Source organism: Sapajus apella, unplaced genomic scaffold, assembly GCF_009761245.1.
Source record: "Sapajus apella isolate SASKATOON/1434 unplaced genomic scaffold, GSC_monkey_1.0 scaffold25, whole genome shotgun sequence".
Taxonomy (NCBI): Eukaryota; Metazoa; Chordata; class Mammalia; order Primates; family Cebidae; genus Sapajus; species Sapajus apella.
The window spans coordinates 10283999-10310386 of NW_022436965.1; the positions used below are offsets into that span (position 1 = coordinate 10283999).

At 36.7% G+C, this 26388-nt stretch overlaps 1 protein-coding gene and 1 long non-coding RNA gene across 8 annotated transcripts in view; one reads left to right on the top strand and one right to left on the bottom strand.

The window, feature by feature from the left end:
- The window catches only part of ACBD6 (acyl-CoA binding domain containing 6), a 220859-nt gene that overhangs the window by 32940 nt on the left and 161531 nt on the right, over positions 1-26388 (top strand). The gene's annotated exons all lie outside the window — the stretch shown is intronic.
- LOC116560065 lies at positions 11686-22480 on the bottom strand. Its single transcript, XR_004272773.1, has 2 exons — positions 22419-22480; positions 11686-11987 (listed from the first exon to the last, which is right to left on the bottom strand). It is a non-coding gene; the product is annotated as an uncharacterized LOC116560065 (long non-coding RNA).

A 26388-nucleotide genomic window follows, 5' to 3' on the forward strand; every position in this document is an offset into this window, starting at 1 on the left:
CTCTTTTCCAGGACTGCCTACTCTTTTAAAAGCAAGTATAAATTTCAACTATATTTAAGCTATTCTAATATACCTCTCATTTTATAACATTTTAAGGAGAAATACACTCCAGATGTGTTTCATAATGGCTTTACAGCTTTGTGTGCTACTTTGACAACATAGTGCTGTCTTTTCTTGTATTTCTCTCTGAATATAAGTGAATATTAGCAGAATTATGAATAAATTGGAAATTGTAAATGAATAGAAAAGTGGTCTTTCCAGTGTTTCTTTATTCTTTTTTTTTGTTTGTTTTTGAGGCGGAGTCTCACTCTGCCGCCCAGGCTGGAGTGTACTGGCATGATCTCGGCTCACGGCAACCTCTGCCTCCTGGGTCTCAGCTCATTACAACCTCTGCCTCCCGGGTAGCTGGGACTACAGGCACCCACCACCACGCCCTGCTAATTTTTTGTATTTCTAGTAGAGATGGGGTTTCACCATGTTAGCTAGGCTGGTCTCCATCTTCTGACCTAGTGATCTGCCCGCCTCAGCCTCCCAAAGTGCTGGGATTACAGTCGTGAGCCACTGCGCCCGGCCTCTTGTTTATTCTTTATTCTGAAACCAAAATCTCTAATGAATTTGATAAGAATTTGTAGCCTCTGGAAGTATTTTGAAATACTACTTTTAGATTTACAGGGAAGCAAAATGTCAACATGGAATGAATATTATAATTTCATAGTTTTAAAACCCTATTATGTATGACTATGGGTGTATGTATATACATATATGTGTTATATGTATGCACAGATATTAATTTGGACATTACATTTTAATACAAGTAAAAGGTTATAAGAAATATTTTAATCAGGTGAATCCAGACCTTATTTTGGTGGTGCTGATGGTTTGTTAATTTGTATGTTTATGTGTGTGAGTACATGTGCGTAAGTGTAGGTTTAATCTTCCTATGCTACTGTTGTTAGGTACCATTCAATATCAGTAACTATAGCAAAGGGAGTTTGATGGTATTAGCAAGAAGTTAGACACATTATAAACCTGAAAAACAGCAAAGTTGTATATACATATATTACTGACTTGCATTCCAAATAATCCTATCTACATTGCCTCAATTTTTTTGAAATGAAATAGTGGACAATTTATCTCTTTTTACAGTTTTTAAAATTCTTAACATTTTAGGATATTAAAATTTTGTATTACAAAGTTAGAAATGTTTTAAAGTTGATTTCTCTCCCCCTCTGCCCTCCCCTCTACTCCTGCCAAATTTCACTCGTATAAAAGTTTTACATATTGAGAGACTAAATGTTTAAAATATCTACTATTTATACAATAGTTGATTAAACCATTTTTACCGCTGTCTTAATCTTTGTGCTTTTTCTACGTAGAAATGTTTATAGTCCATGGAGCATTTCACTTGTATATGTTTTATTCTGTGGAATTATTCTATGCTTTTTTTAGTAGTTTTCTACTAGATTCCTATATTTCCAAGTACTGTATAGTCTTTGTTTTCGTATCTATTTGTGTTGTAAAACCAGGGGGTGACTATGTTAATTTGTCCTTTGAGATTCAGTTCAGCTAAGATTTATTGAGCCTCTTCAGGCTGTATTACTTAGCATAAACTAAAGCTGTATTCTTGCTGAAGTCATAATAATAATAATGATTAATTGTATGTCATCTTCTTAAATTTTTAAAGAATTAAAGTACTATAGAATGTTTTTCCTAGTAAACTCAAGATACCAAATTACTCAGCTTTAAGCTTCTTTCTTTAGAATTCCTGCTGATCAGCGTAACATGAAATCATCCAGTTCAATTATTGTATTATTGGACTATGACTCTGAAAAACTGAATTAGATTTTGTGAATTTTTTTTATAGTTATTGATGGTATACACCCCCACACTCCCCCCTACACAGCCACCCAGCCTACCTTTGTGTTTGTGGTATCTTCCATGGAAATTTAAATTGGGGAAGTTTCTCTCTAGAACAACAACTACCCTCCTTTGACTTTATCATTTAGAGTTTCCACGAATGCCTGATGGGGTACTTCAGCTAAGTCTCCCCTAAATCACAATGCTGTTGTCCTCTGATACTCTGAGCCATTCTTGTTTACCAAGAAAGTTGATTTCTCTCCCCTCCACCCTCCATTCATTCATAGTATAGTGTTTTGCCACATGTCACCTAAACATTATAAATCAGCTCTTGAATTGTGAAGTAATGGAGAGTTAATATATTTGGTATCTAAATGGGCCCAGCAGAAGATGTCTTAATTTAAAGGAGGAGTTTGACACTGCAGTGGGACTGACCAAGATAGAGCAAAGATATTTTGGAGCTCCTCAGGTCTGGCTTTGCCCTATATATACATACCTATATACCTAAAAATTTCATCACATTAGAAATAATATCATTAAACGCATAACTTTAGTCATTAGAGATAGAAACATTTTTGTTTATAAACATCTGTGCATGCATGTATGGGAGACACATTTTTGAGGAAACTCATTGGTATAAATCTCTGCTGAGCCCGAAGACCATGTATCTTGAATAATTTGCTATACCAACCATACTTGGTTTTTGTTTGATCATTTTTATGTTTAAATATGGAGCTTTAAAATTTATTAACTTATGCCTATTAGGAAAGAAGGAAGTGCCAGTTATCTTGATATGATTTGGCTGTGTCCCCACCCAAATCTCAACTTGAATTCTATCTCCCAGAATTCCCATGTGTTGTGGGAGAGACCCAGGGAGAGGTAATTAATTGAATCATGGGGGCCAGTTTTTCCTGTGCTAGTCTCATAATAGTGAATAAGTCTCACGAGATGTGATGAGCTTATCAGAGGTTTTCGATTTTGCTTCTTCATTTTTCTCTTGCTGCTGCCATGTAAGAAGTGTCTTTCACACCCTGCCATGATTTTGAGTCATCCCCAGCCATGTGGAACTGTAAGTCAAATTAAACCTCTTTTTCTTCCCAGTCTCAGCTATATTTTTATCAGCAGCATGAACACATGCTAATATATATCTCCTTCCAAGTTGACAGATAAACTCCTTTTTTCTTAAGAGTCTCACTCTGGCCGGGCGCGGTGGCTCACGCCTATAATCCCAGCACTTTGGGAGGCTGAGGCAGGTGGAACACAAGGTCAAGAGATCGAGACCATCCAGGTCAACATGGTGAAACCCCGTCTCTACTAAAAATACAAAAATTAGCTGGGCATGGTGGCACACACCTGTAGTCCCAGCTACTCGGGGGGCTAAGGCAGGAGAATTGCTTGAACCCAGGAGGCAGAGGTTGCATTGAGCCAAGATTGTGCCATTGCACTCCAGCCTGGGTAGCAAGAGTGAAACTCCATCTCAAAAAAAAAAAAAAAAAAAGAGAGAGTCTCACTCTGTGTGCCCAGGCTAGGGTGCAGTGGCACAATGACAGCTCACTGCAGCCTTGACCTCTCCAAGCTCAGGTGATCCTCCCATCTCAGCCTTTCGAGTAGCTGGTGCTACAGCTGCATGCCACCACGCTCAGCTAAGTTTTGTACTTTTTTGTAGAGACGTGGTTTTGCCATGTTGTCCAGGCTGGCCTCGAACTCCTGAGCTCAAGAGATCTGCCCAACTCAGCCTCCCAAAGTGCTGGGATTACAAGAGTGAGCCACTACACCTGACCAACAGATAAACTTTTAATTATTTGCATCACTTAGGAAAAAGGAAATAACAATTGTAAAATGAACAGAACAAAAAATTCTTAAGTTGCAAATTTCTATTTAAGTTATATTCACAGGATAATGCAAAAAGTTCTGGAACTTTATGAAACAGAGTATTTTTCTATTAAGGGATGACTTTATTTCATCAATGAAATTCAGCAGTTAAGTATTTTTACTCATCTTCACACAGTGGAATTTGGTCTTAAATACATTTTAATCATGTGCTTTAAAAATCAATTCAACTTTATATATTAAAAAAAATACTTTTTGTGAGCACAAGTAAAGTGACCTCTTAATGCCTGGATATGATGAAATATAGATGTAGCACTTGTTTATATGCAAATATTAAAACTGTTGTTGTCTTTTCTAGGTGTTTAGCAAAAATTTTTCTGTATTCTAGAGTTCCTTGTCAACTGTGTGATCATAGAATCATGGGAAGCTTGAGATGTTCCAGGCACTGTTTGAATTATTGTAATATATGCCTTAGTTGAAGTGTGTGCTGTTTTGCAGATAGCCCTCATTTCATGCAGAGTCCTGTATTTAAATTACTCAGATCATTGCCATTCTAAGTAGTGCTTTTGCAGTCAAACATCTGAAAGGTGATTGACTTTTTTCCCATAGCGCCATAATTTATAAGAAAACATAAAAGACTAGACCAAGATGATTCTGGTACATGGTTGTAATCTTAATATCGGTTTAGAGAGTAAAGAGTAAGTCTGTTCAGAATAGACTGTTTAACTAATCAGCTGGAATTTCATGTAACTCTTTTCATGGTTTGTGGGGGTTTTTTGTTTGTTTTTTGCTTTTTTAAAAATCTTTATTTTTAGGTGTTGGGTGTCTTTGATTTTATGTCTTTTTAGAAATTTATGATCGTTTGCTTTATGTATTACACTAGTCTCAGCTTAGGCAATTGATTGAAATACAATATCGGGAAATTTAGTATGCATTTTTTAACAGCTTAAATTGGAAAAGTGAACCAACAATGTTAATCTGGAATTGTTTTGGAGGAAGGTAAGAAGGGAATAGTAGGTTAATTTCTTTCTATTTCTATTACTCTTTTATTGTTAAAATCTTATTATATTTGACATAATTTGCTTTTGGAGATTAGTAGTGTATTAGGCTTTAAAGTTGTGAAGGAAGATTATAATTTATTGAAATTATATATGTAGAAAACAAATTGTAAACTGTAGAGTGCAATGCAAATATACATTTTTATTATATCAAATATAATACTTAACTGAGGCAAGTATTTTATTAATATGCTACCAAAAAATAAATGGGATGCAATGTTAGTGTTGCTGAGGATATTAGTGAATGATAACCTGCACGTGGTAGGCTATGCTGAATAAATGACCAGGTTGAAGTTGTAGAGGAATTATTCAGAGGGAAACATTAATACATTTCCCTTATGTGGCTGTACCATGGCAAACCTTGATTCTTATGGGATCGATTTAGTTGTCTAACTCATATCCCTTTAATTTAGAGTTGGAAAATTATTTTCTTCATCTATATTGAATCTGTCAGCTGCGTGAATTAGATTTTATTAACCAAGTTGAAAATTAATTCAGTTTCGAAAATGTTTTTGAAGGCCTGGTTTTAAAACACTTTCAGGATTACTGTATTGTTTTAGGCTCACTATAGAGTACCTTTCTTCTTGAGGCAGTGCGATTTTATTTTTTTTACAAAGCATGCCAAATAGGACTTCTAGTTATTTGACACAATTTCTAATTCAAGACCAAAAATATTACTAACCTCACAGCTTTACTTTCAAAACTACTGGTGTTTGTTGGACTTTGAATTCTTGGAGTCTGGCAAAGATGAAAAGCGGGAGAGTTAGGTGATGGGTTGACCTTTGAGTATAATCCCAAATGAAATCTAAAAAAAAAATCAGGGTAATTCTTGACAGGTAAAAGGAGCCTAAGAGGAAAAAGAGATGTTATTACAAATTTGGGTCTGAATTTCTCAATGTGTATCCCTTTATGGAAAAAGACTGTGTATTGTTAAGCATGATTATCTTATGGTGGAAACCCTGTAGTAATAAAATAAATTTGAATGAGCATTGGCAATGTACCTTGGCTGGTGTATAGATAGAGGCAAGCAGGTGTTGTTCTGTTTGATACTGAAGCATTCTGTGTACAAGTTGAAGACACATGGAAAACTGGGTGGAATTGCAAATTTTTCTTAAATGTCAGTTTCCCTGACCCTACAAAATGTAATTCTGGAAACTATGGCAAGGCAGCTGTCATGTTTTTGCCTTGTATCTGTGGAAAGAATAACCATCAAAGGTTTTTATGGTACTATATTTAAGCTAACTGATAGCCTGAAACGTCTGATTTAGGGGCAACCTGAAGTAATTTTTGGAAGTAGGTCAGAACTGAGATTAACAAAATCTTGTAGTTGATAGACTCATAATGGAAGGATCAGAAATTTGTAAAAATAATCTGTCTCTAGGAGAAATAACAAGTGCTAGTAAATAGGGAAAGATGTTCAACCTCATTAATAATTAAGAAATGTAAGATAAAACAGTGTATACTTCTTCTTATCTGAAAGACAGAATTAGAAGGCTTCTTGGCAGAGCGTGAGAAAATAAGCCCAGTCACGCATCTTTAGTGGAGTGTAAATTGGCAGCAGTCTTCTAGGATATAGTTTCTTTGCCTCCTTAAATCAGCGGCTGCCTTAGCCTCCTTTGGTGTGAGGACCACTTCAGTAGGACCTCCTGTCCAACCAGACTCATGGAGGCTTTGACTCCTCCTGCTTCTGGGCTCAGGAGATGGGGGACAAATGTGGCGGAAGCTCTATCCTTGGTATCTGCTTGAAGGAATTAGGTAGCAAGCCCAGAAGTTCAGGAGGCAAACTTTGCCCAAGGATAGGCAGGAGATAGGAAAAGACTGGCAGATGATTCCTTTTTTCTTTCTTCCTTTTCTGCTGGTTCTGAGGTACATTGAACTGTAACATGACTGGAAAACATTCCATGTGACTTCTGTCAGTCAAGCTAGTACCATCTTTTGTTTGGTTTTCCTCCTCTCCCGCCATACCTCCCTTTTACTTTGATCCTTCATATACTGGGATCTTACTTCCCAAGAATTCCGTAGCTTGGGAGCTTTGCCTCAGGTTTTGTTCTTTAGGGCTAAGAAGCTAACAATCCCATTTCTGAGACTCTGAAAATATCTGCAGATTTTAGAAGATATATGTACATGTTTGGCTGGGCGTGGTGGCTCACGCCTGTAATCTCAGCACTTTGGGAAGCCGAGGTGGGTGGAGCACGAAGTGAGGAGTTGAAGACAAGCCTGGCCAAGATGATGAAACCCCATCTCTACTAAAAATACAAAAATTAGCTGGGCATGGTGGTGGGCACCTGTAATCCCAACTACTCGGGAGGCTAAGGGAGAGAATTGCTTAAACTCAGGAGGCAGAGGTTGCAGTGAGCCGAGATTGCACCACTCTGCACTCCAGCCTGGGTGACAGAGCGAGACTCTGTCTCAAAAAAAAAAAAAAGATATATGTACATGTTTATACATTTATACATTGTAGCATTATTTGCTTTACTGTAAAATTAGAAACAATCTAAATGAATAGGGAAATGGTTAAATAATGATATATCATACAGTGAAATATTATCCAGCAATAAAATGAATGATATGGAAGGTTGTTCATGGTGCATTTAGATGAAGTGCAGGTCAGCATGTTTAGATTGATATCATTTCGGGAAATTAAGCCCTGTATTTTATTTTTTTAGAGACAGGGTCTTGCTCTCACCCAGGCTGCAGTGCAGTAGTGTGATCATAGCTCACTGCAGCCTCAAACTCCTGGTCTCAAGTGGCCCTCCTGCCTCAGCTTCCTGAGTAGCTAGGGACTGCCAGCACATATCACCATGCACAGCTAATTTTAAATTTTTTTTGCAGAGATGGAGTCTAACTGTATTGCCCAGTTTGGTTTTGAATTCCTGGGCTCAAGTGCTCCTCCCACCTCAGCCTCCCAAAGTCCTGGGAATACAGACATGAACCACGATGCCTGGCCTACTTTTCACATTATATACTTATGTAAGATTAAATTTTTTTGCATGTTGAATATCAATAAAACAATGGAAAAAGAATTTGCCACATGCTGGTTGTGGTAGCATGTGTCTGTAGTCCCAGCTACTCAGAAGGCTGAGATGTGAGGATCACTTGAATACAGGAATATTAGTGCAGCCTTGGAAACATAGTGAGACCTTGGGTCTAAAAAAATAAAAGCTATAAAAAAGAATTTGCTACTTAAATGACATAGGCACTGAAATAATTATTAAAAATGGAGAACAAATATGTTTAAGAGACAGAGAGCTATACTAGAGTCCTTAGACTCTAGTGTTAATCTTTGGGGATCATATAGGAACTAAAATTTAAACTTTATTGTATATGTTTTTACATCTACATATGTACACATACACATAGATATATATGGGTTTACCTTAAACTGGGGCATTATTCTAAGTGCTTTGTATGTATTATCTTGTTTACTGGTCACAATAACCCTTTGAGGCAGGTGCTGTTGTTATTCCTGTTTCACAGGCAAGGAACCAAGGCCTAGAAAACTTTAAGAAAGAAAAAACAAAACCATGCCTGATGTTGTATTTACTTAACATGACAGCAACAAAGTTTTTGATATCCATGAGCTATATAATGGGCATTTTGTGCATAGGCAAACTATTAATTAAAGGTAAATTTTAATGAAGTTTATAATTGTTTTAATAATAAAACCAATTATTAAAAAAATATAAACACACTCAATAATAAGTCATTAATTTCATTCTCCAGCAAGTCAAAGAAACAAGCAAGTGTTGGGAAAGTGTCAAGCTCTGATTGAATAAGCAGTATAATTAAACCTACCAAATAGTACATCTTAGTTTGGTGCAAAAGTAGTAGGCAAACCAACTATTACTGTTGTACCAACCTAATATCTAGTAAATATTTTAATAAAAACGTGTCCATGAATAGTCCCAGAAAATTCCTTTGACTATGTTATGTTTACATTTCAATTTTATGTTGTTGGTTTGCTGCTTTAACACTGAATGATTAGAATAGAAATATGCTAATGCTTTTTATATTTTGAGTCATAGCTTACTAAACTAAACCTTTACTCCCAAAATAGTATCTGAATATATGTAGTTTACCCACTTTAATGGGTGAAATACATGCAGTTTACCCACTTTATTTTTCTTTTAAAAAATTTTTATTTTAGGTTTAGTGTTACGTAGATAAACACATACCACAGGGATTTGTTGTACATATTATTACATCACCCAGGTATTATCTTTTCTGCTCCTCTCTGTCCTCCCAACCTCATCCCTCAAATAGACTCCAGTGTCTGTTGCTTCCTTCTTTGTGTTCATAAGTTCTTACCATGTAGCTCCCATTTATAAATGAGAACATGCAGTATTTGGTTTTCTGTCCCTACATGTCTTGGCTAAGGATCATAGTCTCCAGCTCTATCCATGTTCCCATAAAAGGCATCTCATTCTTTTTAACGGCTGCATAACATTCTGTGATGTATATGTACCTCATTTTCTTTATCCAATCTGTCATTGATAGGCATTTAGTTGATTCCATGTCTTTGCTATTATGAACAGTGCTGTAATGAACATACACATGCATGTGCCTCTATGGTAAAATGCTTTATATTCCTCTTGGTATATACCCAGTAATAGGATTGCTGGGTTGAATGGTAGTTCTGCTTTTAGCTCTTTGAGGAATCGCCATCCTGCTTTCCTCAGTGGTTGAACTAATTTACACTCCCACCAACAGTGTATAAGGGTTTCCTTTTCTCTAAAACCTTGCCAGCATCTGGTATTTTTTAGAGTTTTTCATAATGGCCATGTTGACTGGTGTGAGATGGTATCATTGTGGTTTTGATTTGCATTTCTCTAATGATCAGTGATGTTGAGCTTTTCTTCCATACTTCTTGGCCACATGTATGTCTTCTTTTGAAAAGTGTCTGTTCATGTCCTTTGACTACTTTTTAATTGTTTTTCACTTGTAAATTTGTTTAAGTTCCCTATAGATGCTGGATATTAGAGCTTCGTCAGATGTATAGTTTTCAGATATTTTCTCCCATTCCATAGATTGTCTGTTGATAGTTTCTTTTGCTGTGCAGAAGCTCTTAAGTTTAATTAGATCCCATTTGTCAATTTCTACTTTTGTTGCAATTGCTTTTGGTTTCTTTGTCATGAAATCTTTGCCCGTTTCTGTGTTCAGGATGGCATTGCCAAGGTTGTTTTCTAGGGTTTTTATAGTTTTGGATTTTACATTTAAGACTTTAATCCATCTTGACTTCATTTTTGTATGTGGTGTAAGGAAGCGATTCAGCCTCAATCCTATATATGGCTAGCCAGTTATCCCAGCACTGTTCATTGGATAGGGAGTCTTTTCCTCATTGCTTGTTTTTGTCAGCTTTGTCAAAGATGGTCATAGATGTGAGGCCTTATTTCTGGGCTTTCTATTTGGTTCCATCACTCTATATGCCTTTTTGTGTACTAGTAACATGCTGTTTTGGTCACTGTAGCCTTGTACTATCGTTTGAAGTTGGATAATGTGATTTCTGCAGCTTTGTTCTTTTTGCTGAGGATTGCCCTGGCTATTTGGGCGTCCTTTTTCGTTCCATATAACATTTAAAATAATTTTTTCTACTTCTGTGAAGAATGTCCTTGGTAGTTTGATAGGAATAGCATTGAATCTGTAAATTGCTTTGGATAGTATAACCATTTTAGTGATATTGATTCTTTCTGTCCATGGGTGTGGGATGTTTTTTCATTTGTTTGTGTTTTTTATTTCTTTGAGTAGTGTTTTCTAAGTTTCATTATAGAGCTCTTTTACCTCCTTGGTTAGCTGTTTCCTAGGTACATTATTTTTTTGTGACAGTTGTGAGTGGAATTGCCTTTCTCATTTGGCTTTTCATTTTGTTGGTGGTGGTATATAGGGATGCTAGTGATTTTTGTACATTGATTTTGTATCCTGCAACTTTGCTCAAGTTCTTTATCAGCTGAAGGAGCTTTGGGGCCGAGACTTGGGGTTTTCTAGATACAGAATCATGTTGTCTGCAAAGAGATAGTTTGACTTCCTCTTGTTCTATTTGAATGCCTTTTCATTCTTTTTCTTGCCTGATTTCTCTGGCCAGGACTTCTGATACTATGTTGAATAGAAGTGGTGAGAGTTGTGCTGATTTTCAAAGGGGGTGCTTCCAGCTTTTGCCCACTCAGTGTAATGTTGGCTGTGAGTTTGTCATAGATGACTCATACTATTTTGAGATCTGTTTCTTCAACACCTAGCTTATTGAGGGTTTTTAACATGAAGGGATGTTGAGTTTTATCAAAATCCTTTTCTGCATCTATTGAAATAATCATATGGTTTTTGTTTTTAGTTCCGTTTATGTGATGAATCACATTTATTGATTTGCATACATCGAATTAATATTGCATCCCAGGGATGAAGCCTACTTGATCTTGGTGGATAAGCTTTTTGATGTGCTGCTGGATTCAGTTTGCGAGTATTTTGTTGAGGATTTTGCAGTGATGTTCATCGAGGATATTGGCCTGAAATTTTCTCGTTTTGTTGTGTCTCTGCTGTGTTTTGGTATCAGGATGATGTTGGCCTCATAGAATGAGCTAGGGAGGAGTTCCTCCTTTTTAGTTTTTTGAAATAGTTTCAGTAGAAATGGTACCAGCTCTTTGTACATCTGGTAGAATTCAGCTATGCATCTGTCTGGTCCTGGGCTTTTATTGATTGGTAGGCTACTTATTACTGCCTCAACTTCAGAGCTTATTATTGGACTATTCAGGGATTCAGTTTCTTCCTAGTTCAGTCTTGGGAGCGTGTATGTGTTCAGGAATTTATTATTTCTAGATTTTTTTAGTTGATATGCATAAGGATATTGGTAATATTCTCTGATGGTCGTTTGTATTTCTGTGGGGGCAGTGGTAATATCTTATTATTTCTGATTGTGTTTATTTGAATCTTTTTTCTTTTTTATTAGTCTAGCTAGTGGCCTATTTTATCTTTTCAAAAAACTGGCTTCTTGATTCGTTGATCTTTTGAATGAATCTTTTCATGTCTCTATATGCTTCAGTTAAGCTCTGATTTTACCTGTTTCTTGACTTCTAGCTTTGGGATTTGTTTCTTCCTGGTTCTTTATTTCTTTTAGTTGTTAGATCATTAACTTGAGATCCTTCCAGCTTTTTGATGTGGGCATTTTAGTGCTGTAAGTTTCCCTCTTAACACTGCCTTAGCTGTGTCCCAGAGATTCTAGTACATTGTATCTTTCTTCTCATTAGTTTCACAGAACTTCTTGATTTCTGCCTTCATTTCATTATTTACCCAAAAGTTATTCAGGAGCAGGTTATTTAATTTCCATGTAATTATATGGTTTTGAGTGAATTTCTTAGTCTTGAGCTCTAATTTGATTGTGCTGTGGTCCTAGAGACTATTTGCTGTGATTTCAGTTCTTTGGCATTTGCCGAGGAGTGTTTTACTTCTGATTATGTGATTGATTTCAGAGTAAGTGCCATGTAGCACTGAGAAGAATGCATATTCTCTTGTTTTGGGATAGGGAGTTCTGTAGATACCTATCAGGTCCATTTGATTCAGAGCTGAGTTCAAGTCCTGAATTTCTTTGTTAATTTTTCATTTCAGTGATCTATCTAATGTTGTCAATGGATGTTAAAGTCTCCCACTATTATTGTGTGTGGGTCTAAGTCTCTTTGAAGGTTTCCAAAAACTTGCTTTATGAAACTGGGTGCTCCTGTGTTGGGTGCATATATATTTAGGATAGTTAGATTATGTCAAGCCATTCATCATTTTTGATTTAAAGTCTGTTGGAAACTAAGATTGCAACTCCCATTCTTTTCTATTTTCCATTTGCTTGGTAAATTTTCCTCCATCCCTTGATTTTGAGCCTTTGTGTGTCATTGCATGTGAGATGAGTCTCTGACAGACAGCATACCAGTGGGTCTTGGTTCTCTATCCAGCTTGCCAGAAACTGTGTCTTTTAATTGAGGCATTTAGCCTGTTTACATTTTTTTGTTGTTGCTTGAGATGGAGTCTTGCTCCCTTGTCCAGGCTGGAGTGCAGTGGCATGATCTCAGGTCACTGCAACCTCTCCCTCCTGAGTTCAAGTGATTCTCCTGCCTCAGCCTCCCAAGTAGCTGGGACTACAGGCCTGCACCACCATGCCTGGCTAATTTTTGTATATTTGTAGAGATGGGTTTCACTATGTTGGCCAGGCTGGTCTCAAACTCATGACCTCAAGTGATCCGCCTGCCTCAGCCTCCCAAAGGGATTACAGGCATGAGCCACAGGGCTTGGCCTACCCCATTTACATTTAAAGTTAATATTGTTATGTGTAGATTTGATCATGCCATCATGATGCTACCTGGTTATTTTGGAGACTTGTTTTTGTGGTTGCTTCATAGTGTCACTGGTCTGTGTACTTCAGTGTGTTTTTGTAGTGGCTGGTAGTGGTTTTTCCTTTTCATATTTAGTGCTTCTTTCAGGAGCTCTTGTAAGGCAGGTCCGTTGGTAACAACGTCCCTCAGCATTTGCTTGTCTGAAAAGGATCTTTATTTCTCCTTCGCTTATGAAACTTAGTTTGGTTAGATATGAAATTCTAGGTTGGAATTGCTGTTAAGAATGTTAAATATTGGCCCCCAATCTCTTCTGGCTTATAGGGTTTCCATTGAGAGGCACACTGCTGGTGTGATGGGCTTCCCTTTGTAGATTACCTGGTCTTTCTATGTGGCTGCCGTTAACATTTTTCTGTCATTTCAACCTTGGAGAATCTGACGACTGTGTGTTTTGGAGATGATCTTCTCATAGAGTGTCTTAATGAGGTTCTCTGCATTTCCTGAATTTGAGTGTTGGTCTGTCTAGCAGGGTTGGGAAAGTTCTCATGGATGATATCCTGAAATATGTTTTCCCAATTGGTTTCCTTCTTCCTAGCTCTTTCAGGTATACCAGTCAGTCATAGATTTGGTCTTTTTATATAATCCCATACTTTTTGAAGGTTTTGTTCATTACTTTTAATTTTTTCCCCCTATTTTTGTCTGCTTGTCTTATTTCAGAAAGATAGTCTTCAAGCTCTGAAATTGTTTCCCCCATTTGGTCTATTCTGCTATTAATACTTGTGATTGTAATATTAAATTCTTGTATTATGTTTTTTTCCAGCTCTATCAGATTGGTTATTTTCTTCCTATCCTTGATGTTTTGTTTGTCAGCTCTTGCAATGTTTTATTGCGGCTTTTAACTTCCTTGCATTGAGTCAGAATATGCTCCTTTAGCTCAGTGGAGTTCATTTTTATCCGCATGGTGAAGTCTGTTTCTGTTGTTTCAGCCATGTCAGCCTCAGCCCCATTCCAAACCCTTGCTGGAGCAGTGATGTAGTCATTTGGAGGAGAGAGGCCACTCTGGCTTTTTGAGTTTTCAGTGTGCTCATGCTTTCTCATGGGCTTACTACCTCAATCTTTGAGGTTACTGACCTTCAGATGGGGTGTTTGGTTTTTGTTGTTGTTTTGTTTTTTAACAGTCTGGCCACTTTTTCATAGGGCTGCTGTGGTTTGCTAGACATCCACTCTAGTCCCTGGTTGCCTCGGATTTTCCAATACCTGGAGATATCACCAGTGAAGGCTGTGAAACAGCAAAGATGGCAGCCTACCCCTTCCTCTGGGAGCTCCATCCCAGGGAGGGCACAGACCTGTTGCTGGCCCGAATGCACCTGTAAGACGTGGCTGGAGACCCTGGTTGGGAGGTCTCACCCAGCCAGGAGGAACGGGATCAGGGAATTGCTTAAAGAAGCAGTCTAGCCCCAGTTTCATAGAGCAGCGGTGCTGTGCTGTGGTACTACTTCCACCACCTGTTGGGTTGAGCTCTCCAAAGCCTGGAGGCTAGAATGGCTAAGTTGCTGAAACAGCAAAGATGGCAGCCCACCCCTCCCTCTAGGAACTTAGTCCCAGGAAGTTTTCAAACTTCTGTCAGCCAGAGAATGTTGGTGGGAGTCGCTCCAGGCCTCCGTTGCTAAGTTCCACCCAGTGAGGACAAACAGACCCACTTAAGGAAGCAGTCTGGTCATGCTTTCACAGATTAGCAGTGCTGTGCTGGGATATTGCTTCCATCCCTGGGTGCATGAAGTCTCCTAAGCCCACAGGCTGAATCAGTTTATCAGCTTTAAATGTTTTCTTGAGGTCATATGTGTTTGATTTTTCCCTTTGTCAAATTTAAGAGTATGTATCTAGATGTGTAATAATCCTTTCCCTGTATAAGCATCACTCATTTAATAGAATTTAGAAGATAAATTTATGAATTAAATAACAAATCGACTTTAATTTTTTCTCATCTTCATGGAACTTGAGAAACTTGACTTTGCACATATATTGCCAGAGACTACCACACCCTTTTTACTGTGTGTGTTACAAACTAAAATGAATGTGGGAAAACATTTTAAAATGTATTAACAGCTATTGGCGAGAGCCCTTATCCTAGTAAACAGACCCTTACGCTGGTACTATCATAGTCACAAAGGCCCAGTTTTCTTATTTGCCTGTCATCATCAGGATATTCATTAGCTGTGTGTGAATTGCAAGACCTAGCTAACTGGAGCTCAGTTTCCTTAGCTATGCTAAAATTGAATCTTTCAGTCTCTGGCTTTATGAACTGCTATTCCCATGCAAGGATACCTTTAACAAACTGCTCAGATATACTTAGGAGGGAATGTTATTAAATAGAGCAGCAATTGTAATTATGGAGAAAGTGTAAAAAAAGTTAAATTAGTGACCACTGCTTCAAATTCAGAAACGTTAAGGTGAACTGGAGCCAAAGTACTAAAATATTAGAGATTCTCTTGAATAACTGGAGTTTCTGTTAGACTACCAGATTGTCTAATGAACGCATCACTTTCAGCATCTTAATCTTACGAATAATTTCAATGTTTTATAATATGAATTATTTTTAGTGTTTTACACTACTGAGATCTTTAAAAAAATCATTACTTTTATTAGAATTTTGAGGTTCTAATAAAACTTTCTAATAAAACCTTTAAAAATTTTGTTACATTCTAAGTGTGATTGTACTGCATTTGTAGATAAACAGTTTTATACTGGAACATATGCTTTTGTTTTATAATGAAGGTTAACAGGAAAACAAAAAGATTTTATGCCAGGCTTTTTAGGAATCATTATTTAAATCTAAGTTTTTAGTTCTTTGAAGGTCCTTTGTAGTATGTACTTCTCTTCCCAATATTATGGATGCAGACTTACCTCTAATTTTACACACTGTAAATTTGATTGCCATTTGATATACCTTTTCATTGCTCCTCAACTATGGTGGGTTTATTATTATGCCTTTTTTTTTCTTTTAACTCACACTTTTTCTGAAGTGCCTTCATTAACTGTTCCTACCTATGGTTTTCTTTTAAGCCCTGGTTAATTCCTGTTTATTCCATCACACTAACTTTTTCAGTCCACACTAACTTTTCCCTTTCTACTAATCAATCACATTTATTGTTTATGGCAAATGTTTTAATATTTGATCTACATTGTTTCTTATCTGTATTATATGGCTACATACCTAAATTCCTGGTAATACTAAATGTCTTGATAGCAGGTGCCTTGATTAATACACCTTTCAGTGGTAAGCTCAGTGTTTAAGACAGTAGGTTCTTAAAAGTATTTATGCTGTTGAATTAAGTAGAACTGAAATAGCTTAGGGATGTTTCTTAATATAAATTATACCTCATAATATGGCATGTGTGCTTTTTGAATGTGGTTCTAACAATGATGTATATTTTTCATTGTCTTTTTGAAAACATTCCAGTTGCTGAATCATGCTTATTTATTGAAGGACCATTTTGAGCCATGCTGTACGAAAGACATATTAGGATTATATTATCAACATTGGTAAAAAGTTATTTTTTGGCCAGGCACAGTGGCTAATGCCTATAATCTCAGCACTTTGGGAGGCCAAGGTGGGTGGATCACCTGAGGTCAGGAGTTCAAGACCAGCCTGGCCAACATGGTGAAACCCTGTCTCTACTAAAAAATAAAATAAAATAAAAATTAGCTGAGCATGGTGGCGGGCACCTGTAATCCCAGATACTCGGGAGGCTGAGGTAGGAGAATTGCTTGAACCCGGGAGGTAGAGGTTACAGTGAGCTGAGATCGTGCCATTGCACTCCAGCCTGGCCAAGAATGAAACTCTGTCTCAAGAAAAAAAAAAAACAAAACATTAATTTTTGTGGTACAGTAGACTTTTTTGGAATAATGTAGTATTTGTGTATGCCTATATGTCTTTATATTTTATTGTGTGAAAATTCTCTGGTTTCTTCTATTACTTTTGGTTTCCTCAAAAGAAGCCACTCATTTCTGATTCATCTTAGCATCTTGCTCTCCTTAAATTGTTGTAATTTTTCTCTGTCCATTGATTGTAAAATTTCTTAGTATTAGGTCTGGCTTTTGAGGTCTTTTGAGAGGAACTCAGGTCTGACAGATTAAGGGAGATCTAATTTTTTCCTAGTCTTGTAGGCCAGTGAGCTAGCAACCTCTGATCCTACTGAGATAAGATGAGAAGGATTAAGAGAGACCTTTCCTTAGGACTCTGTAGGTGAATGCTGAGTAAAGGTAGGTCACTCTGCAACAAAGAGATTGAGTACAGTTCAACCTACCAGGATAGTTTGGGACTGCCAGAGTAAGCAGGATTCACCATATGTAGAAATTATATGTAGCATGTAGCAGATGTCGCCCTTTTCTGCTTACTAAGGGAATCTACCTTCACCCGGTGGTTGGACCCCTATGAAGGTTCAGGTTTTACTGCCTGAGTAAATTTCTGTTCTCACCTTTGGGCCTGTGGATCTCTTGCCCCCCTACATGCTTTCCTTTCAGGTACATCTGTAATTCCATCCAGGCTTGTTTTAGCTTTTGATATGCCATACTGGGGAGAGGGAGCCAAGGATATATGTTCACATCTTTCTATTACTGTTTTTAGGAAAAGTTTGCTGTTTCTACTGTTTTTCTGATGTTTCTGGTTTTTAAGACTTTTTAGCCAATATAGTTTTCTTAATACTTGTTATAGTGTGATATAATAAAATATATTTATTTGAACTCTTGCCAAAGATGAATACTCTAGGGAGACCCTGTCTCTATAAAAAAAGTTAAAAAATAGCCAGGCATGGTGGCACACACCTGTAGTCCCCAGCTTCTTGGAAGGGTGGGGCAGGAAGATCATGTGAGCCCAGGAGACTTAGGGTGAGGCTGCAGTGAGACCTGATAATGCCACTGTACCTGGGCAACAGAACAAGATCCTGATTAAAAAAAAAAAAAAAAAAAGCAAAAAATCTTTAAAGATCAACATTTAGTCACATTCATTGTGTGAATTTTTCTGATACTCTTCGTAGTTAATTGGAAAGTATAGGTGGAAATACCTTTCAGAATTGCATGTTGTTCTTGTTTCATGATTTATCAGTCTCTCATCAAAGAAATGTTCTGTATGCCTATAACCATTGTGTTTACAATTTTCATGTGTTTTCTTAGGGTGGAATTCCTTGACCAATGGCAACCTAGGTAAGGTTTGGTAGGGATCCTCTTTGAGCTGATCCTCAGTAGTAACAAAATACCAGAGCAAGTACTGTACCCACATGAATGGTCTTCTCATCTCCAGCCTGGCATGTAATTGCTACTGTCACCTACGAGTACTATCTGCCCAGGTTTCTTTCCTTGGGGTCACTTGTGCTATGCCTTGATATAGAGTTAGAAAATGAAAAGAGAATTTTTGAAACTTTTTAAGGGTTTGGCTTCTAAATCTGTCTACTTTGAAAATTTAAAACTGTGAAATTAAATCACCTTTAAAAAAAATTTTTTTTTTTTGAGACGGGGTCTCTCTGTTGCCTAGGCTGGAATGCAGTGGTGTGATCTCGACTCACTGCAACTTCCGCCTCCCAGGTTCACGTGATTTTCCTGCCTCAGCCTCCTGGGTCACTAAGACTACAGGCATCTGCCACCACACCCAGTTAATTTTTTGTGTTTTTAGTAGCGACAGGATTTCGCCATGTTAGCCAGGCTGGTCTCAAACTCCTGACCTCAGGGGATGCGCCTGCCTCAGACTCAACTTTTTTATTTTTTTGTGGGACTGACCCAAATAAGTCTAACATAATAAAAGAATAACAAAAAAGATTTGAAGATTCATTGATTGTAATTATATTTCTGAAGAATTAATTATGAATTCATTTCCTTCATGGTTTAGGACCGTATTGGCCACAGTTCAAGAAATATAATTCTAAGGTGTTGTTATTTTTTTTTAAGTGTATATATAGTTGATTCCCCCTGCATAATCTAGAATTAAATCAATTTTGTGGTTGTGGTAATGGACAAGATCATGATCTAGTGATTCTAGATTGGGGATTACCTATAAAAGTAATGCCTTCTTTACCCCAGATTTGGAGAATGAATTATTCTACACAATGAGTTTTTCAGCAAGTCAAACCTACCTTTTTAAGTATCCAAACTTTTTTTCATTTTTAGGTGATCGCTCTTTCTAAAGTGACCATAAGTTTCCTAGTTTGTTTTTGTTTTTTTTAACTATACTTTAAGTTCTGGGATACATGTACAGAACGTGCCAGTTTGTCACATAGGTCAACATGTGCCATGGTAGTTTGCTGCACTCAACCTGTCATCTACATTAGGTGTTTCTCCTAATGCTCTCCCTCCCCCAGTCCCCCACCCACTGGTAGGCCCCGGGTGTGTGATGTTCTCTCCCCTGTGTCCATGTGTTCTCATTGTTCAGCTCCCACTTACGAATGAGAACATGCAGTGTTCAGTTTTCTGTTCCTACGTTAGCTTGGTGAGAATGATGGTTTCCAGCCTCATCCATGTCCCTGCAAAGGACGCAAACTCATCCTTTTTTATAGCTGCATAGTATTCCATGGTATCTGTGTACCACATTTTCTTTAGTCTGTCATTGATGGGCACTTGGATTGGTTCCAAGTCTTTGCTATTGTGAATAGTGTTACAATAAACATACGTGTGCATGTGCCTTTATAGTAGGGTGATTTGTAATCCTTTGGGTATATGTCCAGTAATGGGATTCCTAGTATTTCTGGTTCTAGATCCTTGAGGAATCACCACATTGTCTTCCACAGTGGTTGAACTGATTTACACTCCCACCAAGAGTGTAAAAGTGTGCCTTTTTCTCCACATCCTCTCCAGCATCTGTTTCCTGACTTTTTAATGATCACCATTCTAACTGGTGTGTCATGGTGTCTCATCGTGGTTTTGATTTGCATTTCTCTAATGACCAGTGATGATGCACTTTTTTTTCATGAGTTTATTGGGCACATAACTGTCTTCTTTTGAGAAGTGTCTGTTCGTATCCTTCGCCCACTTTTTGATGGTTTTTTTCCCTTGTATATTTGTTAAGTTCCTTGTAGATTCTGGATATTAGCCCTTTGCCAGATGGATAGATTGCAGAATTTTTCTCCCATTCTGTAGGTTGCCTGTTCACTCTGATGGCAGTTTCTTTTGCTGTGTAGAAGCTCTTTAGTTTAATTAAATCCCATTTGTCAATTTTGGCTTTTGTTGCCATTGATTTTGGTGTTTTAGTCATGAAGTCTTTGCCTATGCCTATGTCCTGAATAGTATTGCCTATGTTTTCTTTCTAGGGTTTTATGGTTTTAGGTCTTACATTTAAATCTTTAATCCATCTTGAATTAATTTTTGTGTAAGGTGTAAGGAAGGGGTCCAGTTTCAGTTTTCTGCATATGGCTAGCCAGTATTCCCAACACCATTATTAAATAGGGAATCCTTTCCGCGTTGGTTGTTTTTGTCAGGTTTGTGAAAGATCAGATGGTTGTAGATTTGTGGTATTATTTCTGAGGCCTCTGCTCTGTTCCTTTGTTCTATGTATTTGTTTTGGTACCAGTACCATGCTGTTTTGGTTACTGTAGCCGTGTAGTATAGTTTGAAGTCAGGTAGCGTAATGCCTCTAGCTTTGTTCTTTTTGCTTAGGATTGTCTTGGCTGTATAGGCTCTTTTTGTTCCATATGAAATTTAAGGTAGTTTTTTCTAATTCTGTGAAGAAAGTCACTTGATGGGGATAGCGTTGAATTTATAAATTACTTTGGGCAGTGTCGCTATTTTCATGATATTGATTATTCCCATCCATGAGCATGGAATGTTTTTCATTTGTTCTTGTCCTCTCTTATTTCCTCAGGCAGTGGTTTGTAGTTCTCCTTGAAGGGGTGCTTCACATCCCTTGTAAGTTACATTCCTAGGTATTTTATTCTCTTTGTAGCAGTTGTGAATGGGAGTTCACTCGTGATTTGGCTGTTTGTCTATTTGGTGTATAGGAATGCTTGTGGTTTTTATACATTAACTTTGTATCTTGAGACTGCAGAAATTGTTTATCAGCTTAAGGAGATTTTGGGCTGAGATGATAGGGTTTTTAAAATATACAGCAATGTCATCTGCAAACAGAGACAATTTGACTTCCTCTCTTCCTGTTTGAATACCATTTATTACTTCTCTTGCCTGATTGCCCTGGCTAGAACTTCCAGTACTAGGTTGAATAGAACTTCCAATACTAGGTGAGAGAGCGCATCCTTGTCTTTTGCCAGTTTTCAAAGGGAATGCTTCCAGCTCTTGCCCATTCAGTATGATATTGGCTGTGGGTTTGTCATAAATAGCTCTTATTATTTTGAGATACAGTCTGTCAATACCTAGTTTATTGAGAAGTTTTAGTATGAAGGATTGTTGAATTTTATCAAAGACCTTTTCTGCATTTATTGAGATAATCATGTGATTTTTGTCATTGGTTCTGTTTATGTGATGGAGTACGTTTATTGATTTGTGTTTGTAGAACCAGCATAGCATCCCAGGGATGAAGCCGACTTGATCGTGGTGGATAAACTTTTTGATGTGCTCCTGGATTCTATTTGCCAGTATTTTATTGAGGATTTTCAAATCGATGTTTTTTTGTGGTGTCTCAGCCAGGTTTTGGTATCAGGATGATTCTGGCCTCATAAAATGAGTTAGGGAGGATTCCCTCTTCTTCTGTTGTTTGGAATAGTTTCAGAAGGAATGGTACCAGCTCCTCTTCGGAGCTGAATTCACAGAATCCTGCTGTGAATCCATCTAGTCCTGGGCTTTTTTTGGTTGGTAGGCTATTAAATGCCTCAATTTCAGAACTTGTTATTGGTCTGTTCAAGGATTCGACTTCTTCCTGGTTTAGTCTTGGGAGTATGTATGTGTCCAGGAACGTATCCATTTCTGTGAGATTTTCTAGTTCATTTGCTTATTCTCTGATGGTAGTTTGTATTCCTGTGGGATCAGTGGTGATATTCCCTTTATCATTTTTTATTGTGTCGATTTGATTCTTCTCTCTTTCCTTCGTTATAAGTCTGGCTAGTGGTCTGTTTTGTTTGTCTTTTCAGAAAACCAGCTCCTGGATTCATTGATTATTTTTTTTTTAAGGGTCTATCTCCTTTAGTTCTTCTCCAAAGGGTCTATCTCCTTCAGCTCTGTTCTGATGTTTGTTATTTCTTGTCTTCTGCCAGCTTTTGAATTTGTTTTCTCTTGCTTCTCTAGTTCTTTTAATTGTGATGTTACAGTGTCGATTTTAGATCTTTCCCACTTACTCCTGTGAGCATTTAGTGCTATAAATTTTCCTCTAAACACTGCTTTAGCTGTGTCCCAGAGATTCTGGCACGTTGTTTCTTTGTTCTCACTGGTTTTAAAGAACTTATTTATTTCAGCTTTAATTTCGTTATTTACCCAGTAGTCATTCAGGAGCAGGTTGTTCAGATAGAAATGATCCCTAAAAGTATAGTTTTTCCTAGTTTCTTTAAATGTAGTTTACTGAACACATTTTTTTTCATTTTTCTCTCCTTTTTAGATTGAGACACTAAAATTCACCCACTGTGTTCACCCATTTAAGTGTACAATTCAGTGGTTTTTAGTATATTCACGAAGTTGTACAACCATGATTACAATTCATCTTAGAACATTTTCATCTCCTCTAAAAGAAGCTCCATACCCTTTAGCTCTTAGTTTCAATCTTCTCTTTTCCCTGAGCCCTAAGCAACCATTAATCGAGTTTCTGTTTCTATAGATTTGTCTATTCTGGTTTCAAATGGAATCATATAACATTTAGTCTTTTATGACTGACTTATTTTCATTAGTATGTTTTCAGGGTATTCTTTCACATTGTAGCATGTATCAATACTTCATTCCTTTTTGTGGATGAAGAATCTGTCGTATGGATATGCCGCATTTTGTTCATCCATTCATCTTTTTTTGGACATTTGGATTCTTCCCACATTTTGGCTATTTTGAATAGTGTTGCTGTGATCATTTGTGTGCAAGTTTTTGTGTGTGTATATATAGCTTTATTTCTAATGGATATATACCCAGCAGTAGAATTGCTGGATCAAATGGTAACTCTGTTTAACTTCGAAGAACCATTGGACTGTCTTCTAAAATGGCTATAACATTTTACAGTCCTGTCAAAAGTGTATGAGGGTCCTGATTTATTTTCTTTTTGATTATAGCCATCCTAGTAGGTCTGAAGTGGTATCTTACTGTGATTTCAATTTGCGTTTCCCTGATGACTGATTATATTGACCATCTGTTAATGTACACATTGGCCATTTGTATCTCTCTTTTTTTTTCACTTATATTTCCCTTTCTTCTCTTGTTCTAAGACTGTGATCTTATTATTAGAATGACTTTATTGTTTGTTTAGATTAATTTTCTGTCTTCAGATTATTCCAGCACACAATCTTTTGGCTTCTATTGGAAGACTCCTAATGAGGGGAAATTTACTATTAAGAAATTGGCACTGTTTTTGAAGAATTTCAGTTGTTAGGGGCTTCTTTTTGTATTGGGCCAAAATTTATTTCACTGTTTTGGTATTGTTATTGTTTTCTAATCTGTTATGGTTTATGTTTTTAGGCCCACATAGACTAAGTTCAATTCTTTATATCCTTCAGAGGTTTTAAGACAGCTTTCAAGTCTCCTCGTCTTCAGGCCAAATATTTCTAATTTCTAAAATTGTTCATCTTCTTCACCATCAAGTCCCACTACCTTTCCCGTCATTCTGTATAAACAAATTTCAGTTTCTCAACACCTCTTTTAGAGTATGGCCCTTGGAATTGAACAAACTATTTGAAGTATAGTGTGACCACTGCAGAGTAGGACTTTTCTCTCTTTTGAACATTATACTTGTACTGATTGTGGCTTAACATTACCTTAACACCTCCTGCAGCCACATTACAATGTTAATTCTTCTTTAACTTTCAGTGAACTAAGATCCTGTCTTTTTTATACATTCTGTCAATGTCTGTTCTATACTAAGTTCAGTACTTTATGTGTACCCATTTTAAATTTCATTTTATTTTATTCAACATCTTATTCCTACATTTAGAATTTTGGGGGGTGTTCCGAATGTGATATCTGGTGTGTGAACTGTCTTTCATTGACCCTGTCATCAGGAAATTTGATTAGCAGGCTTTTTTATACCTTGAATCAACCATAATGAAAGTGGCCTATAGAACAGTGTCAGAGACTGACATTGCTGCTAGAAACTTTAGTGGAGATTGATATGGATCCATTTATACATGGCTTTGACTAAGGCACTTAGTAATAATAAAAGTAATCATTGTTACATACAGCACTCTTACTATGTGCAGTGCACTGTGCTAAGTATGTGAGACACCTTATTCTATTTAGTCCTCACCATGACCCTATAAAGCAGGTACTATAATTATCTGCATTTTCTGCATGAGAAAACCAAACCTTAGGGAAGTTAATAATTTGATCTGAAGTTATACAGCTAATAAGTGGCAGGGCAGGGTTTGAACACTATCTTATTCTAAAATTCATTCTTAAACTTTACTATTATGTGAAAACCCACCTTATTTGAATTTATGCCTTATTTTTCTTATCTGTTTATTCATATATTAAGCAAATAATTATTAAGTTCTTACTATGTGCCAGGCACTGTTCTGCCTCCAGGATACATCAGTGAGCAAAAACAGATACTTCTTGCTCTTAACGAAATTTATTCTACCACTGGCAGATTTAGGAAATTGTGAGCATAGAATGAAGGGGTATTATTGGTTTATAATTTTAAATAGGGCGGCAAGGGTAGGCTGTATTGAGAAGATAAACATTTGAATAAGCACTTTAAGTTGGCAAGGGAATGAATTACTCAGATAACTGGAAGAAAAGATTCCTGTTCATTCCTCCTTAAGATTATTCTGCAGTGTTTAAAAGGCCAGAGATCATTCCTTACGATGCTTTTTGGTTATTTTAGGGAATCTAAAATATACTGTCTGGGAAAATACTTCTTCATCTCTTCATGTCCTACGTATTGTAGCCTTAAGATAAACTGTTGTTAGCTTATACCTAAATAAGAGGAAAAACCTCATACAGGCTAAAGGAAGTTTTATTTTAAACCTTTCTTTCCCATTTGATAACTTCTTATTTGATGAAATAACACATTTCTCCTTTTTTCAAGTGGGGAGCTGGAGAATCCATGAAAAGAATATTTCTAGTTATTTGTCCTCAATAAGTTTCTTCTTGAATAGTTTGGAATTCCCTAGAGGACATAATGTGTTGAGTCCATTTTGAGAAGCTATATATATATATATTTAAAAAGTCGAATTTAAAGGAAATAGAAGAAAAGCCAATGAAATAGTAAACAAACGTATACTGGAGAAAAATCAGCAAAGCCAAAAGTTGGTTCTTTGAAAAGATTAGTAAAATCCTAGCAAGATCAAAAAAAGTGGAGAAAAAAGACAAACCAATAACAAGAATGAAAAAGGGACATCACCATATATCTTAAAGAATCAAAAAATTAATAAGTAGATCTGATGACTAGCCAAGTAAATGGATTATTTGGAACAAATGGAAAATTTTCTCAAAAAAATACAGTATGCCAAAGCTGACAGAATAGGAAACAAAATCTAAATAGTCCTGTGCCTATTAAAGAAATTGAATCTTTAATTAAAAACCTTTCTGCATAGAAAATATCAGTTCCAGATAGCTTCACTGGTACATTCTTCCATTTGTTTGAAGAAGAAATAACACTAATCATGTACAAACTCTTCTGGAAAATGGAAAAAGAGGGAACACTTCCCAGTTCTTCTTTAAGGCCAGAATAATCTTGACACTAAAGTCTGGCAAGAATGATACAGAAAAAGAGAGTTATGAACTGGACCAACTGAGATCAGTTCAGTCCGGCCCAGATCAGCTAGACCCCCACAGACTGATGAGCTAAATAAATGTTAATGTTTTATGTCACTGAGGTTTGTGGGGTATTTGTTATGTAGCACTATCCTATCAATAGGTAACTGATACAGATAATAATATTCACTTCATAGAAGTTGCTTTGAAACATAAATGAGAAAAAAATGATACAAAAAAGGTCAGTTGGTCGGAATTAATAATATTCATTAAAATATGGAGGGGGGGAGAAAAGCCCTTAGCAAATCCAATTTAGCAACATAAAAAAATAATAGTATGTCATGATGAAGTAGGATTAATTCCAGGAATGTAAGGATGGTTTAATTTTGGAAAAACAGTGTAATTTGCCATATTAACAGAGAAAAGGTGGAAAAAAATAATTATATTAACAGAGGGGGAAAATATTTGACAAAATTTAGCAGTCAGTCATGATAAAAACCTCTTAACAGCTTTTAATAGGAGGG